General features: G+C 40.8%; 1 protein-coding gene across 23 annotated transcripts in view; it reads right to left on the bottom strand.

The window, feature by feature from the left end:
• ZBTB20 (zinc finger and BTB domain containing 20) overlaps positions 1 to 14,009 on the bottom strand; it is a 785,951-nt gene that overhangs the window by 113,992 nt on the left and 657,950 nt on the right. Inside the window, exon 1 of one of the 23 annotated variants that reach the window (XM_032360212.1) lies at positions 7,531 to 7,885. The exons of 21 other annotated variants lie outside the window; for them this stretch is intronic. The gene's annotated coding sequence lies outside the window, so the exon portion shown is untranslated. Of the gene's footprint in view, positions 1 to 870; positions 1,450 to 7,530; positions 7,886 to 14,009 lie in introns of those variants that run through there. One more of the 23 variants, XM_032360218.1, reaches the window with a different exon arrangement.

Raw genomic sequence — 14,009 nt, 5'->3', positions numbered from 1 at the left:
GCTGTCACAATTCAGAATTTGTAACATTTCAGCCAGGTTCTCTAGACTAATTGGATGAAACAATTGCATTGCAGTGTTAAGATGCCTTTGCAGAATCAAATGAGAGGAGCTCTGCACAGTTCAGAGAGCCTGGAAGATCTGTAACGAACACAGCCCAAATCCTCCATGTTCCGTACATTTTTCTGCATTTAAAGTAATAATCACTTGGATAGTAAGTGTTAGGATTTAACTTCGCACTTAGGACTATTAACAAACATAGGAGGAATTTAGATCCACAAACTTCATTTCCCACTCTGGTCTGTCTTCTCGCCTGCACTATGCTTCGCGTTTCGGAACAAATGCCTCATCTCTTCTGAAAAGTGCCAGGAAATCTCCTCTCCAGCTCTCTGGGCCCTTGATTTTACATGTGTAGTAATGACACACCTTGAGACAGAGAGCCCCACAAGCTAGAGTGGGACGTTCATTTAAATACAGACTTAGGGGGAAGAGCTCCATCTACTGCATCAGTTGGATCACAGTTTGCACCCTACAGTTATCCCATTCACTAGTTTCAACCTCTCAGAGGCTCTGGAGAGAATGAAAAAGTTATAGCCCCCAAACCGCTTTGAGTCAGGCCATTTTGAGTATTTCCCAGATATTCTGAGCCCCTTTCCTTCACCCTTCCCAATCTCCAAAGCTTTCTATGTTTCAGAATAAAAGAAAAATGGGATGCTTTGCTATATAAACCATCCTTGGAAAGAGGCAGGAAGCCATTGGTTACTGAAGGAAAAGCCCTATAGAGCGAAGGGGGAAAGCAATAGAGAGAAAATCACTCTACCTGGCTGGCTGAGCAGCCCAGGTAAAAAGCAAAGAGAAGCATAGCCTACTTACTCCTGCCTTGCATCATTGCGGGGAAGTCTGCAGCCACCCAGGATCAGGTCTTCTGGGCTCTCCCCAGCTGCACAATGTTGTTGTGGCATTGGGAATTTGCTGTGGCTTCGTAAGATTATGGGGATATGCTTCAGCAAGCCAAAAAAGTCACAAACAAAATTCAGGAGAGAGAGAGAAAAAAAAAAAAGTACAAAAACAGCTGATCTTACTGGAGGAGCTCTTGGCATTTGCCTACATATGCCACAATTTTCTTTGGTATTTCCTGGTTCTGTGATCAGAAAAATTATCATATTATGTTTATTATTGTTGTTTTTTTCAGGGTTGCTAGTGGTGGTACAGGGTGGGCAAACACTGTGGGAGTTTTGGGGAGTCGCAAGGTCAAGATTACCTCCCCCACTTGTTGGAAGGCTTTCCAGACATCACAAGGTTAGAAAGTTTCTTTTTCAGAATAATGAAGATACACAGAAGTCATATATAGGGAAAAATCCCATAGTCTTTCCAGATTGGGAAAGTGAAAAACTTTTTAACATAGTAACAGATATGGAACAAAGCAAACCACATCTGAATAAACTCAAACGTTAATATAGCTGCATAAAATTCGAGTGTGAATGACTTCTAAAAATACTCTATAAATTAAGATACCTTATTAGAATACAAATAGACATTATAAGTGTATACATATATTAAATAATCAGAGGGAGGCAACAGTTAACTAAATTTCTAAATTATAAAAAATAGAATACAATAAATTAATAAAAGTTTGCATTAATGCTAATCCTCTTTTATGTAAAAATAAAATTAATATAAATGTAAAATGGAGTTGCGTCTGCGTGTGTATGTGTGTGTATATATATGCATATCTGCACGAAGTATTACTGACTGACTTTGCAAGGTGATAAGCTGCATAGAAATCAAAACTTTGAATTATTTTAAATTGGGCATTTAAAATACCAGCATTAACCTGGCACGGTTTTTTCTCCTTTTTAAAATACATTTAATTTTCAAGTTCTGTTTTAAAAGCATCAATAGAAAGACAAATTGGAAAAACATTGCACATCAGTAGGTATTTTGTAAAATAATCCCTCTACATTTATTAAAATATTTAGTTCTTAAAAAAAAAAAAAAAAGACCAAACAAACCCAAAAACCCCAAAACGGCTAATTGCATTTTTTTTAAACCTTTCCAGGACAAGTTCAGTTCTGAGTCAAGAACAAGTATGAGAAATTTCACCTCAAAATGAAATTTGTTTGGCTACTTATAATGACCTGAAAAACGAGATTATCTCCATCATAACTATAACAAACAGCGAATGAATAAATACACTCTGGCAAGAATTGATCAGAATTGCGAAGCCTGGGAGGGTCATCGCAGACATGAGAAAGGTAACCAAGTGAGGAAACATCAAAAGGAGTTAATGGAGATAAAGCCCTTCTGAAAAATGGAAAGTGTTAACAATCACTGACAGGAAAGAATATACTTCCAAGAGTAGTGGCAACAACAAAACAAAACAAAACAGCCCCAAACAAATGAAAACACATATCTCCAGAAGCTAAAATATGACTGCTTATTAAGCAAGAGAAGAACCTACTTCTTTGTCATTCTCTTTGGAAGACTGGCTTAAAAAAAAAAAAAAAAGAAAAAAAAAGAAAAAAGAAAAAGAAAAAAAAAGGTTGCACAAAAGATACATGTGTTCCTTTTCTGGTATTATTACAGGCCCACCTAGATTTAGCTTTCGATTCCAGATGAGATCAGGCATGTTCAGACTAGCACATCTTTTCTCTGTAAGCACAGAGCTGCTATCATTTCACTGGCAAATTCTCGTATCCCCAAATTTATGCACAATAGATGTCCTTAAAAAATCTGCAAATTTCCAACTTTAGTCAAATACCTCATTGAGTTAATTTTTTTCCTAATTTCCTTTGCTATTATTAAGCCGAAAAGTTAAGGCAAGCGACTCCTGTAAGAAAGGAAAGTTGAACAGTACTTACCCTAAGTATAATGTACAAGCCTTATTGGGGGAATCTACATTTGCTCTATGATTTTTAGAAGGGAGTCCAGGTCTAACCTCAGCTCTCGCCCTTTTCCCTTCTGGAAAACAGAGTAGACTCACGGAAGGTAGCTCTGAGAAAGATCATACAAATCAACAGCCTTACCTGTGGCCATTCAGAAGACTGCACTTTGGTGTGTGTTTAAAACTATGAATAAAGTCAGATACAGCGCATGCTCAGCAGGCAATTTGAAAATATTTATAACATTGTTGTTTCAAAAACAAATTTCCTCAAACAAAGCAAAACTCACATTTCTTATCCATGCCAAGTTTAACGTTCTGAGACAAAGCTGTTTTGGAGTTTTCCGCTGGGGGAAAAAGGCTTCTAAAATTTTTTGTTGAACGAAAAATAGTTCTCCCTTCCCTTTTGGGTACTCTTAAAGGGGTGGAATAAATTTCCCTCCAAGTTTCGACAGAACTCACCTCTGGCGGAGATAAGCATTAGAAATTGAAGGTCTGTGAAAAATCATTTCAGAGAAAGTAACAAGGAACTAAGAACTATGGGTTTAAAGAATGTAATGGTCATCTCAACGCTCAGAGCAGCTTGGCTCGTTACTATGTAAAACAAAAAATCCTCATACAAACAGGATATATCATGTCATGTATAGATAAGGTAACATATAGGCAAACCAACCATTTACACAGCTAGAGAAGTTATGTTTTTCTTTTGCTAACTAAAATCTGAACTCTCCAAAACTGAAAAAGAAAAATCATCGAAAATGTAGGAGAAATCCTGTAATAATGTTATTTTAATTCCTCTGTTTTATATAGGAAGCAAGGAGAGAAGGTAATTGCCTATCAGTTGGCTAAACTGTAACTTACATAAAATAAAAATGTGATTGACTGTGATTCTCCAAGTACTCAGTGCAGCAGGAATGCCTGTGTTACCCCTGCCTGGGAATTTCTCTCTTTCTCCTCCTTGAGGATCCCCAAGTATTCCATTTCACCATCTATCACCAAACCCTGCACGGCCCACAGATCTCACAGATCTTACTGAAATCTGCCACTTAATTCTGAAGTCTCTGAATGACTTTCAGCCCCTGCTCTACTTTCCAGGGGTGCCCAGCTGACTTCACAAAAGCTCCACAGAAACATCGTTCAGGATTTCTGATGCTTTCAAACTCAACAGAGGATGCCAAAAAAAAAAAAAAAAAAAAAAAAAAAGCCCAACGATTAAAAAAAAAAGTTTATTAAAGTGAAACTAGGAGTGCAGATTTGAAGAAGTTGCTTCTACTTTTATTTCCCTCTGAACTCAGCACAGGTGTTTCCTAACTCCCACTGCCCTGCATGCTGATGAAGGGAGGGTTAAGTGAAGGTGAGGGAGTGGGCCAAGGGCTGACCAGGAGGCATTTCGGATTTCTAGCCTCCTGTGTTAATGGATGTGTTTAAAAATGGACCCCCCAAAAAGCCTAGAATGAGGCTTCTTTTTGGCAAATGATTAAACCAGTATACTGAAATAATTAAAGCTTTGTCCTTAAAAAAAGCATCAGATCAACAGAACAAAAACAAAGATAAAAATTGCACACACATATGCATGCGCGCACACACACTCTCTCTCTCACACACAGATACACAAGACTAGCGGGTGAGGGGAGAAGGAAATTAAATAAAAGAAAACAAACAGAGTCCTAACAGGCCATTCTCCGAAAAGGAATCTAAATAAAAAGTCATATGATATCTGATAGTGCAGGACACGTCGCCAAGAACTGGAGCGGATTGCCTACAGGAAGAAAGGGCCAGTGTATTCCAGCTCAAAGAGCTTTTCTTTCCTCCTCCTCTATTTTTTTTCCCTTTTCTCCTCGACTGTGAATGTGTTACTCTCAGGTCAGATCCACGAAGAATCCCAGAATGACAGCTATCACCTTTCACTGTACTCTTGGCGGCACAACTAGCTGATAGGAGCTGCCTGAGTTGGGATCAAGAGGGGCTAGAGCAGCTCTCAGTAACAGCCTCTTACCATACCCCTTCTGCCCCTTCCACAGACCCCCATGGTCATACTGAAAAAAAAAAGAAAAAAGAGAGAGAGAGAGAGAGAGAGAGAGAGAACACACACACACACACACACACACACACACACACACACAAAGCAAAAGCAAAAAAACCCAAAACAAAACAAAAACCAAAACTGTAAGCACAACAGCCCACAGCAACAAAAGAGTTCAGGGGAAAAAAAAAAAATCAGAAACAAGCCAAATGGAGTTGGGGGGGGGGGAGCTCTTGCCTTCAATATAAAACTTTTTAAAGACCGAGTTGCTTTCTCCTATTTTGATGACTTTCTTTTTAAAGATCCTTTTCTCTGGAAGCACTATTAGAAGCATTAAAAATCTTTACAAAAAGATAGAAAAGTCTGGAGGCAATACAAGAATTTTCCCGAAGAAAACACAACTATAAGAAGGGAGCTACCCTAAAAAATTTTGGATTTGTCAAAAGTTCCCCTAAATCTAATGTCTTTCAGAGAGTTCAAGTGGCCACCTAGCTCTTGTTTTTTCTCTGAGGGTCATTACTGAGGCAACACATACACAGTAAGGTTTCCCGAAAAGACTCCTTGTTATCAAGTTACTTCAAACATAAGGCGCTCACACCTCCCAGCCAGAAGGGTTTACTGACTAGTAGACATCACACTCTCCCCTGATGTGTGTTACACTCTTAAGAAGCAGTTACATAAATGCATTCTAAAAATATGGAAAAATGTATATATCTATATTTTCCCCACAGCTTTTCTCCCCAGGGACAGGAATAGATTATATTTTCAGTGAATGGAAAAAAAGAAAAGAAAAGAAAGAAAAGAGTTTCTGAATCTTGAAACAACTGTTGTAGCTCATTTTCACTTAGTAAAACAGTTATCTCTACTTAGGTACTATACCTAATTCATATTTAAGCATTTTTTTCTAGTGCTTTTGCATTTTCACCCCTTTTTCAGTTTCATGTCTATTATGTACCTTAAGAAGATTTCCAAATGACAATCGAGATACAAATGCATTAGGGGGAGAACTTTTAGAAAGAAAACATTTTCTTGAGTTTATAATTCAAGAATATTAGTATAGAGATGTAAACCCATTTATAAACGATGAGGTTGCTCAGTACGTTTTGCACATACAGTTCACACGCTGATTTCTTTTTCCTTTTGTCGGAGCATTAATTTGAAAATGATAAGCATTCTGGAATGTTTGCTACAAACACAAATTCATGGTAAAAATATACAAGCATAGGCAAAAACATCAAGTGGCGGACACAAAGCTACATGGCAATCAGAATCGTAGAAAAATCTCTGTCCAGACCACATTTCGCTTAAACTGGTGTATCATGGACGGAGCAAGTGATCTCTCTGGGGTTTTTTGTCATTGACGTAATTAGATGGAAACCAAAATAAAATACAACTATCTGTTCCCTTTGTACCTTTTCTTAATAACTGACAAGTGACACAGGCGGTACCTTTCAAACAGATGGATGCAAGAACTTGTGAGGCTGGAGGAACTAATGCACCCCATTGGTATTTGGGGAGCCCCAATTCCTTCATTAACTTTTTACCCAAGTGGCGAAAGTGGAAGATGTTCTCGCCACTACACCGGTTATTAGCTGTACTCTCATTCTCTCCTCCACAGGATTTTGGGGACCCAGAAGGGGTAAAGAGAGAAGAGAAGATGCATCCTGAACAACTTTTATTGTGAGTAGAAAAAAATAGCATATAGAGTGAGCATAAGAACAGTTGGATGTAGAAAGATTAAAAGAGGAGAAAAGAGCAACATATCCAACTTCATTAGTCTTTTTCCTTTTTATTTTTTATGTATACATATTGGGGTGATGGGGAGAAAAGATAACTCGATTTCTTTTGAATGTCTTTGTGTCTTTATAGAGTGAATGTTCTGTTCCTGTCTCTTTCTTTTTAGGCGAAAAACTAATAAAAATAGAAAAACATATATCAGACATTAAGCTCACTTCCCCCCCCCCCCCTTCCCTTTGTAAAGAACTCTTTGTTCTCTAGTGAAAATGCTGAAAAATCCCCGGGCAGCTACTCCCTGAAACAAGTGCAAAACACTTAGAGGCTTTTGGGCTGGCTGGGAGCCAGGAACCCTCCCGCTGTCTGGTTAGAAGAGGAAAAAAAGAAGAGAGAGGGAGAGGGAGAGAGGGGAAGAGAGATGGGGGGGCAGAGGGAGAGAGAGAGAGGGAGAGAGAGAGAGAGAGAGGGAGAGAGAGAGAGAGAAGGGAAGAGAGAGAGAGAGAGAGAGAGAGAGAGAGAGAAATTGGAGCTTCCTTTAATAGACATAGGAAGCAACGTTTTTTTTCTTTTTCTTTTTTTCAAAACTGGCGGTCAAGCGTTAAGTAACTCCCGTCCAAATCCACCTGCTAGAAATGAACTTGGGTAACCCCCCAGGGGTGCACAAAGACAGGGAAGACAGTAACATACTCCATACTCTTTCCCACCCCCCGTTGTACTGCTTCCATTCTTTCTGCTCCCATACACAAATGCCCACAGATCTCACGCCACCCCCCTTACCCCCCAACAACAAACACAGCGAAATACATGCTCCCTCAGTCTCCTAAAAAAAAAAAAAAAAAAAGGCTTTTCCATCTCGGTTGCGACACAGTGATAAGGGGTAGCGAACATCTCATACCTGGTGTGAATGCTAATCAGTCAGGAGTTCTCCTTTTCCCAAGACAGGGAACTGTTTCCTTCCAAATTTATTAGAACCTCCTCCACTGCCTCTTTGAAAAACCTTCTTTGTCACCCTCTCCCAAGTCCCGATACTTCTTTAAAAAAAAAATGGCTTCGGAGCTCCTTCTATTCTTGATATTGATTCTCTCTCTCTCCCCCCACCCTCCTCCTCTCTCCTGTCTGTGTCTCTTCTGAGTGGTCTATTGATAAGTCCCTGGAGGCACTGGGTCAGCCTGCCCGTAGGAAACCAGACACAATGCACAAATCTCCGAGTGCCATTCTGCCATCAGCAAGCAGACCACGTTTAGGAGAGAGAGAGGGGAAAAAAAAACAGTAGAGCAAGAGACAGAGAGAGAGAGAGAGAGAGAGACCAACCGAAGGAGGGAGAGAGAGACCGAGAGAGGAAGAGAGAGGGGGGAGAGAGGGAGGGGGGCAGAGAGAGAGAGAGAGAGAGGAAGAGAGAGAGAGACACACACACGGAAGGAGAGAGAGAGTGTGAGAAAAAGACTGATTGGAACAGGAGGGAGGGAGAGAGAGACAGGGAGAGGGAGAGAGAGCGCGAGGGAGAGCGACACTGCCAGTCAGGTTAATCATCCCTACTTTAATTAGCTGTTCGGCTTAGACATAAAACAATTGAATTTGAATGATCTGTCAGCAGGCTCGGCTGAACCAAAGGGGAAAAGCGAATATTACAAAAAGACTGTTGGTGTGTTCTGATAAGCAATCCTGCTCGTACTGACAAATCCTCAAAGGGGGAACTATTAAAACTTACAACTAAACAAAAAGTGCAAATACAAATGGCACTAGATAGAGGTCTTTAAAAAAATGGAGTTTCTCCCTGAGTTTTACAAACGGTAGGTATTTATGCGCGGGTGCCAGCATATTAGGGTCTGCGTGTAATGTGTGAAAGTTTATTAACGATGGTCTAGGAGTGTAGCAGACAGATGCTGCAGAGAACAAGACAGGTACAGTCAGATGCCGAGTCTAGATCTTGGAGGGAGATGGATGCTGGAAGAAGAGGCACCGTGGCAAGACATCAGCACAGACAAAGTCAGTGGGCAGACAGGCAGGCAGATTTTAGGCACGGCACGATCTCGTCTAAAAAGGCAAAAGTTCTGATGTAATAATAGGTGCAAAACAATCCATCCATCCTCTCTCCCGGGAGTGCTCGAAGGTACAGTTAAAATGGATTAATCTTTGTGACAAACAGAGCTGGTAAGGCAGACTGTGGCAGACACCGAAGGCGCTTCGCAGACCCAGAGAATACCAGAGCCGGAAACAGCCACAGAGATCAATCTCCCCAACGCCCTTATTTAGCAGACGAGGAAACTGAGGCCCAGAGTCTCAGGCTAATCAATCTCAAAGGCAGTAGCAAGGTCGACCCTGGAACCCAGGGCCCCAGCGGCCCACCAGGCTGGTGCTCTTTCTGTCATCCCAGCTAAGCCCCAGCTTCCTTCACAGACCCTGACCCAACAGGAATGGATGTCACCCTTGTCTCCAGAATAACAGGATTCCTCCATTCTGTAGTGAGTGCACAAGTCTACAGTTTTTAAAATGTCTAAACAGCTACGTGGAAATATTTTCTAGAGATAGGGATCTAAGTTTTAATTCAGGCTCAGAGCAAGGCAGAAAAATACAGCATTGTAGAAGCCCCTGTCTCAGCAACATAGAGCCAGGTGGTCTTGCCACATTCCAAGCTCAAGAAGGTCACTGGGTCCGTCTACAAAGACCTCTCCCAGAGTCTGCGATTCTCATTTGCTGTGTATCACCATGTAGGAAGATGTCATTCTTTCCCACAACTCATTTTTTAAAATATAGGTACACTGTGGGTGAAAGATTGAGGCTTTCAACCTACAATGCCCTTCTAAATCACTGATGAGATTTGCTACCTGGAAGATTAGCTGTGGGCAACTTTTCCTAGATATCTCAACTGAAATGAGCTTCTAAAATAGGAAATTTGGGGAAACTGTATTATCTGCCCACATACTTGATGGTATCTTTTTTTGAGGGGGACACGTATGATCATATTCAGTAAGGATCTCCCTGCTGACAACAGATAATGAAAGGTACTTTTTTGTTTTAAAGGGGCGAAAGAGGTGCTCATGAAGATAGCAGAGCCGTCAGATGTTCCTGCACAGATTAAGTCTCTTGTCCTGAAACAAGAATCGTGGTGTATATAAAAGCGAACACTCTCTCTCAGTCATACTTCTGTTGCTACTTAGGGTGGAAGAAGGAAACGGAAAGAAATGTCAGGCACCTGGGAGTCCACTGGAGGGCAAGTAAACTGAGAGAAGCCTTAGCCAGAGTCATTTAGCTAATTTGCACATCAACTGCTTTAACAATGGCTGCTGTGACCTGTCTAAAACACAGAGCCCACAGTCAGTCAGTTTAGGGGGAGGAGGGACTCTTGGTTTTCACATTGGTGGGTCCTCCTGCACTCCTCAAAGCACACGATAGGCAAGAGCCCAGAGCAGAGCAGGGAAGTGCTCAGTAAATTCATGCTGGGTGCACCAGGTGAAAAAGGGAATGAGCTTTGGAGTGAAACAGACCTTTACAACACTGCAGAAGTCATGGCCACTCTCAGAACCTCAGTTTCCCTATCTGTAAAAGGTGATACTATTAATCCATAAGGGTTTTTTGAGCATGACATGAGCTAACATATATAAAGTCCATAGCTGGTATTACATGGTAATTACTATGGAGGCAGGCATAAAATGAGGGTGTAAATAAAGAAAACTACACACTGCGGGTGTGCTGAGTGCGTTGTAGGTTCAGGACAGAAATATTCAAGCAAAGCAAGGATCTAATATACAGATTTCGATGAGAAAGGGTTGGCAGTAGAGATTATCAAGTTTAGCATCCCAAAGTTCTAGAATTCAGACTTCAAAGATCATCTGAGGACTGTTTGATCTCTTTCTACCCAGACGTCGGTCTATTTCCCAGCTCATAATAATAACCAACATATTACCGAGTACTTGATTTGTGCTAAGCACTCTGCTAAGTACTTTACATTTCTGTCCTACTTTCGTGTCACGGTGACCCTAAGATTTAGGCACTACAAAGCCTCATTTCATAGAAAAGGAAACTGAGGAATAGACGGGTTAGGTCACATGCTCAAGAGCTCGCTGCTAGTAGGTGTGGAGCTGGGGAGGAAATCAGGCAATCTGACTCTGAAGCCTGTATCTTTAGCCACAACGCTGGGTGGGCACACAGTAGGCTCATCCAGTAACGATGTGTTGAATAAATGAGCAAGTGCATACAACACCAGCGTTTTGATTTCATTAAAAACTAAGTGGAAATCTGTGCACAATCACTGGAGAGAGTCTTGTGCTCAGATTATACAATCTGTACCTGTATCTATTCGGCAGCCCGCTTCAAGTGGCAAGCCATCCTCTGAAGCCAGGGTGAGGCATATCCCTGTGTGGTGTTGAAAATGGATGAGGTGAAGATGACTGCCTTTGGCCACCCAGGACATTTAAATATCTGACGGCATTTTCAGCACTTTGAGGGTAGTGTTAGCACACGGGTTATTAATTGGCTTAATTCCAGTTCGGATAATTACATCGTGTCTCTTTAATTTTTCCCCGACTATGCCATTCTTCATTTCCTGTCACAAATGTGCTCTTTAAAAAAGCATGGGAACACACAAAAACATATAGTTATATTTAAGGTTTGCATAGTAATATAGGGTATTCTTTTTTCTAAGTGATTACTGTATAGAGGCCACGTAATAAATAGGTGAATGGGCAAAAGAATTGAAGTCACTGCAAAATAAAGATAACTAGTTGAAGCTAATATTTGAAATAAACAGATTTTTAAACCATTTCCTTGGTGACAGGATTCCAATCATATATTTTTTTTTTTCTCAAGGGCAGATATTTCAAGAGCTGATGACCTGCTCACGATAAGCCGACTTCCTTATACCATATCATTTCTAGCATTAAAAAAAAAACACAACAACAAGGAAAACTGATCTTTTAAAGTAGAAAGTAACACTAGGTTCTGAATGGTATAGTATACTGAACTCAGGGGTTTTAGAGTAGTCATTAATACAGTTATCAGACCCTGACTTATTTGGCAGGTTTTTTTTTCGCCAAACATATTACTAGAATAATCTTCAAATTATAGAAGGAAAGGACAAAGGACCCCAACTTAATAAGCTTAGGAAACTTTGACAGTCATAAACACACACAACCCTTCTTTTCTTCCCCAAAGAACTCTTGGTCTTTGAAACACTGACTGTGTCCGCAGGAGACCGAAGAAAATCTGCAGGCATGTATTTGAATCATGTACACAAATAGTTGAATGTACCAGGGTAGAGCATGGCTTATTAGTCCTTCTCAGTGTACATGTGTATGAACAAGTCACAAAATATAGGGAGCATGGAAAGTAAGAGAATAAAGGGTTAATTTATTTACTATGCATGAGTTTCTAGAACCTTTGCTTCTTCAGCTTTTAGTTCAAAATTCCATGCATACTCTGCACATAATAATAAATGCTATAACTCAATGTATGCCATTATTTGATTTACTTTCAAGCACCTTTTCTGGTTCAACTCTCAAAGCTTTCCTTCCTATAAACTTCCTCCAAATTATTCTTTGTGGCCCTCGGTAAATCATCATTGAAAATGGGTGTTTGTGGGATGACTAATGCAGTAGAGAGATTTGTACCAAACTAGCCCTATTTTCTTTAGAGAATCACTGGTCGTGTTCCATGCCCCTATCTGAGAAGAAAAATTAAAAAAAAAAAATAAAAAGAATAAAATCTTAGCCCTTTGCCACCTCTTTGACCCCTGCAATGATGACAGCGCTCAGTGACTATCCTTTAGTGTGTCATTTGCCGGGGTCCAGCTTCGGCAGGTCCAGGTGTCCCCAAAGGAGGGGTGGTGTCGGCAAGAGGAATGAGAGCCACAGAGCGAGTTCTGGTCAGCAGTCAGACATCTCCATCTTTATTCTGATTTTAGAGCTTCTTATATAGGCAATTTACTTGGGGTAGGGGGTTACATTTGTGCAAGGACATCAAAGGCCTCAAGCGCTCATCAGATAACTTCTCTTTGTTCAGCACATGTTATTCTAGCTAAACTATAATGGGTACAGACTGGCGCCAGGGATGGGGGACAGGGTCTTGCTTCTTGAGTAATCATGTCCCTCAGAAAGCCATGGGAGGTAGCACAAATATGTGTTTTTTGGTAACTTATTCTGGGGTCTTCAGGAAAACAGAATATAGGTTAATGGAAAACAAGAAGCTATAGGGATGAACTAGATAGTAAAGAACCGTAGGAAAACAAGATATAGGTTAATGGAAGACGAGAAGCTATCTGGAGAAACTAAGTATATAGGAGAGATGTAGGAACAAGAAGGCGTTACCTTTTCAGGAGGCAGGGTGTATATCACTGGCTTGTCTGTGAAAGCCTTGGAAAACATCAACCTAGGGAGAAAACCATCTGTTGTGGTACACATCTAAAGTTCTCCATTGTCGTAGGCACAGAATAATTTACCTCCTTGGAGTTGCTCTGGCTCTTGAGCCTGAGAGATGTTTGCGGCAAATTAGCAAGGGGCTCTTTGTTTGAGAGAGATACAGTGATCAGAGGAAAATGCAAGAGACTATCAAACCATGCTTATCTGCGGGGCTGTCCAGCCCTCGGCAGGATTAGGCCTGCATCAGTTTAAACCTTAACCTAGTGGGGCAGTGCCCTCGACCACGCCTCATGGCTCCCAACAGTCATTCATGCCCTGAGACTGAGATCTCTGGGACAAGGTCTTTACCCTCCGTTTGGCTTATTTAATGTATCGCTCAGGATCGTACCTGCCCATGGTGGTAGACGGTATCTCAAAGGAGCTAGCAGCAACGACTGTCCTTAGTTCCTCATGTGAAATTCTAGTGTATTCCTTCGGTGCTTCACGTGTCCAATATGTACAAGACTGGTGATTTGATGCTTAGACTAAAGTAATACTACTGGATAGGATATTTAAGAATTAACTAGCAAAATCACTTGTATTGGTGATTCTTCTAGCTTTGCCATGATTTTTATAGCTTGAAGTCCTCAGACAGCACATTCTAAATCCAAAATTTAAGTGAATTTTGAATTCAAAAGAAAAGTGAACAAGGTTTATTCTGAATATTAGAGATGGTAAGCAAGCTCTTGCCTTTACATTGAAATATCATCTAGAAACACGTGGCTAGGCTTAAGGAAGCACAGAATCTTAGACATGGGAAGCATTCAGGAGATTCTCTGGTTCTGTCAGTTTACAGAGAAGAGCTGAAACACCACCCACCCCCCCGAACATTTTGTCAGAGGAGCTTAAGGTCACACAACTTGGTGGAAGCAAAGCCAGTATGGGAACAGGGTTCTTCTGTTTCCTGGTATCATGCCCTCTTCTTTGTTAAAGAACCTCTTAAATACTCATGCCGAGAAAGAAGTACCAGATTCTTAACGTA

Source organism: Mustela erminea, chromosome 1, assembly GCF_009829155.1.
Source record: "Mustela erminea isolate mMusErm1 chromosome 1, mMusErm1.Pri, whole genome shotgun sequence".
NCBI classification, from domain to species: Eukaryota; Metazoa; Chordata; class Mammalia; order Carnivora; family Mustelidae; genus Mustela; species Mustela erminea.
The sequence above is the reverse complement of the archived record's forward strand: the minus strand, read 5'-3'. Positions and strand labels throughout refer to the sequence as shown.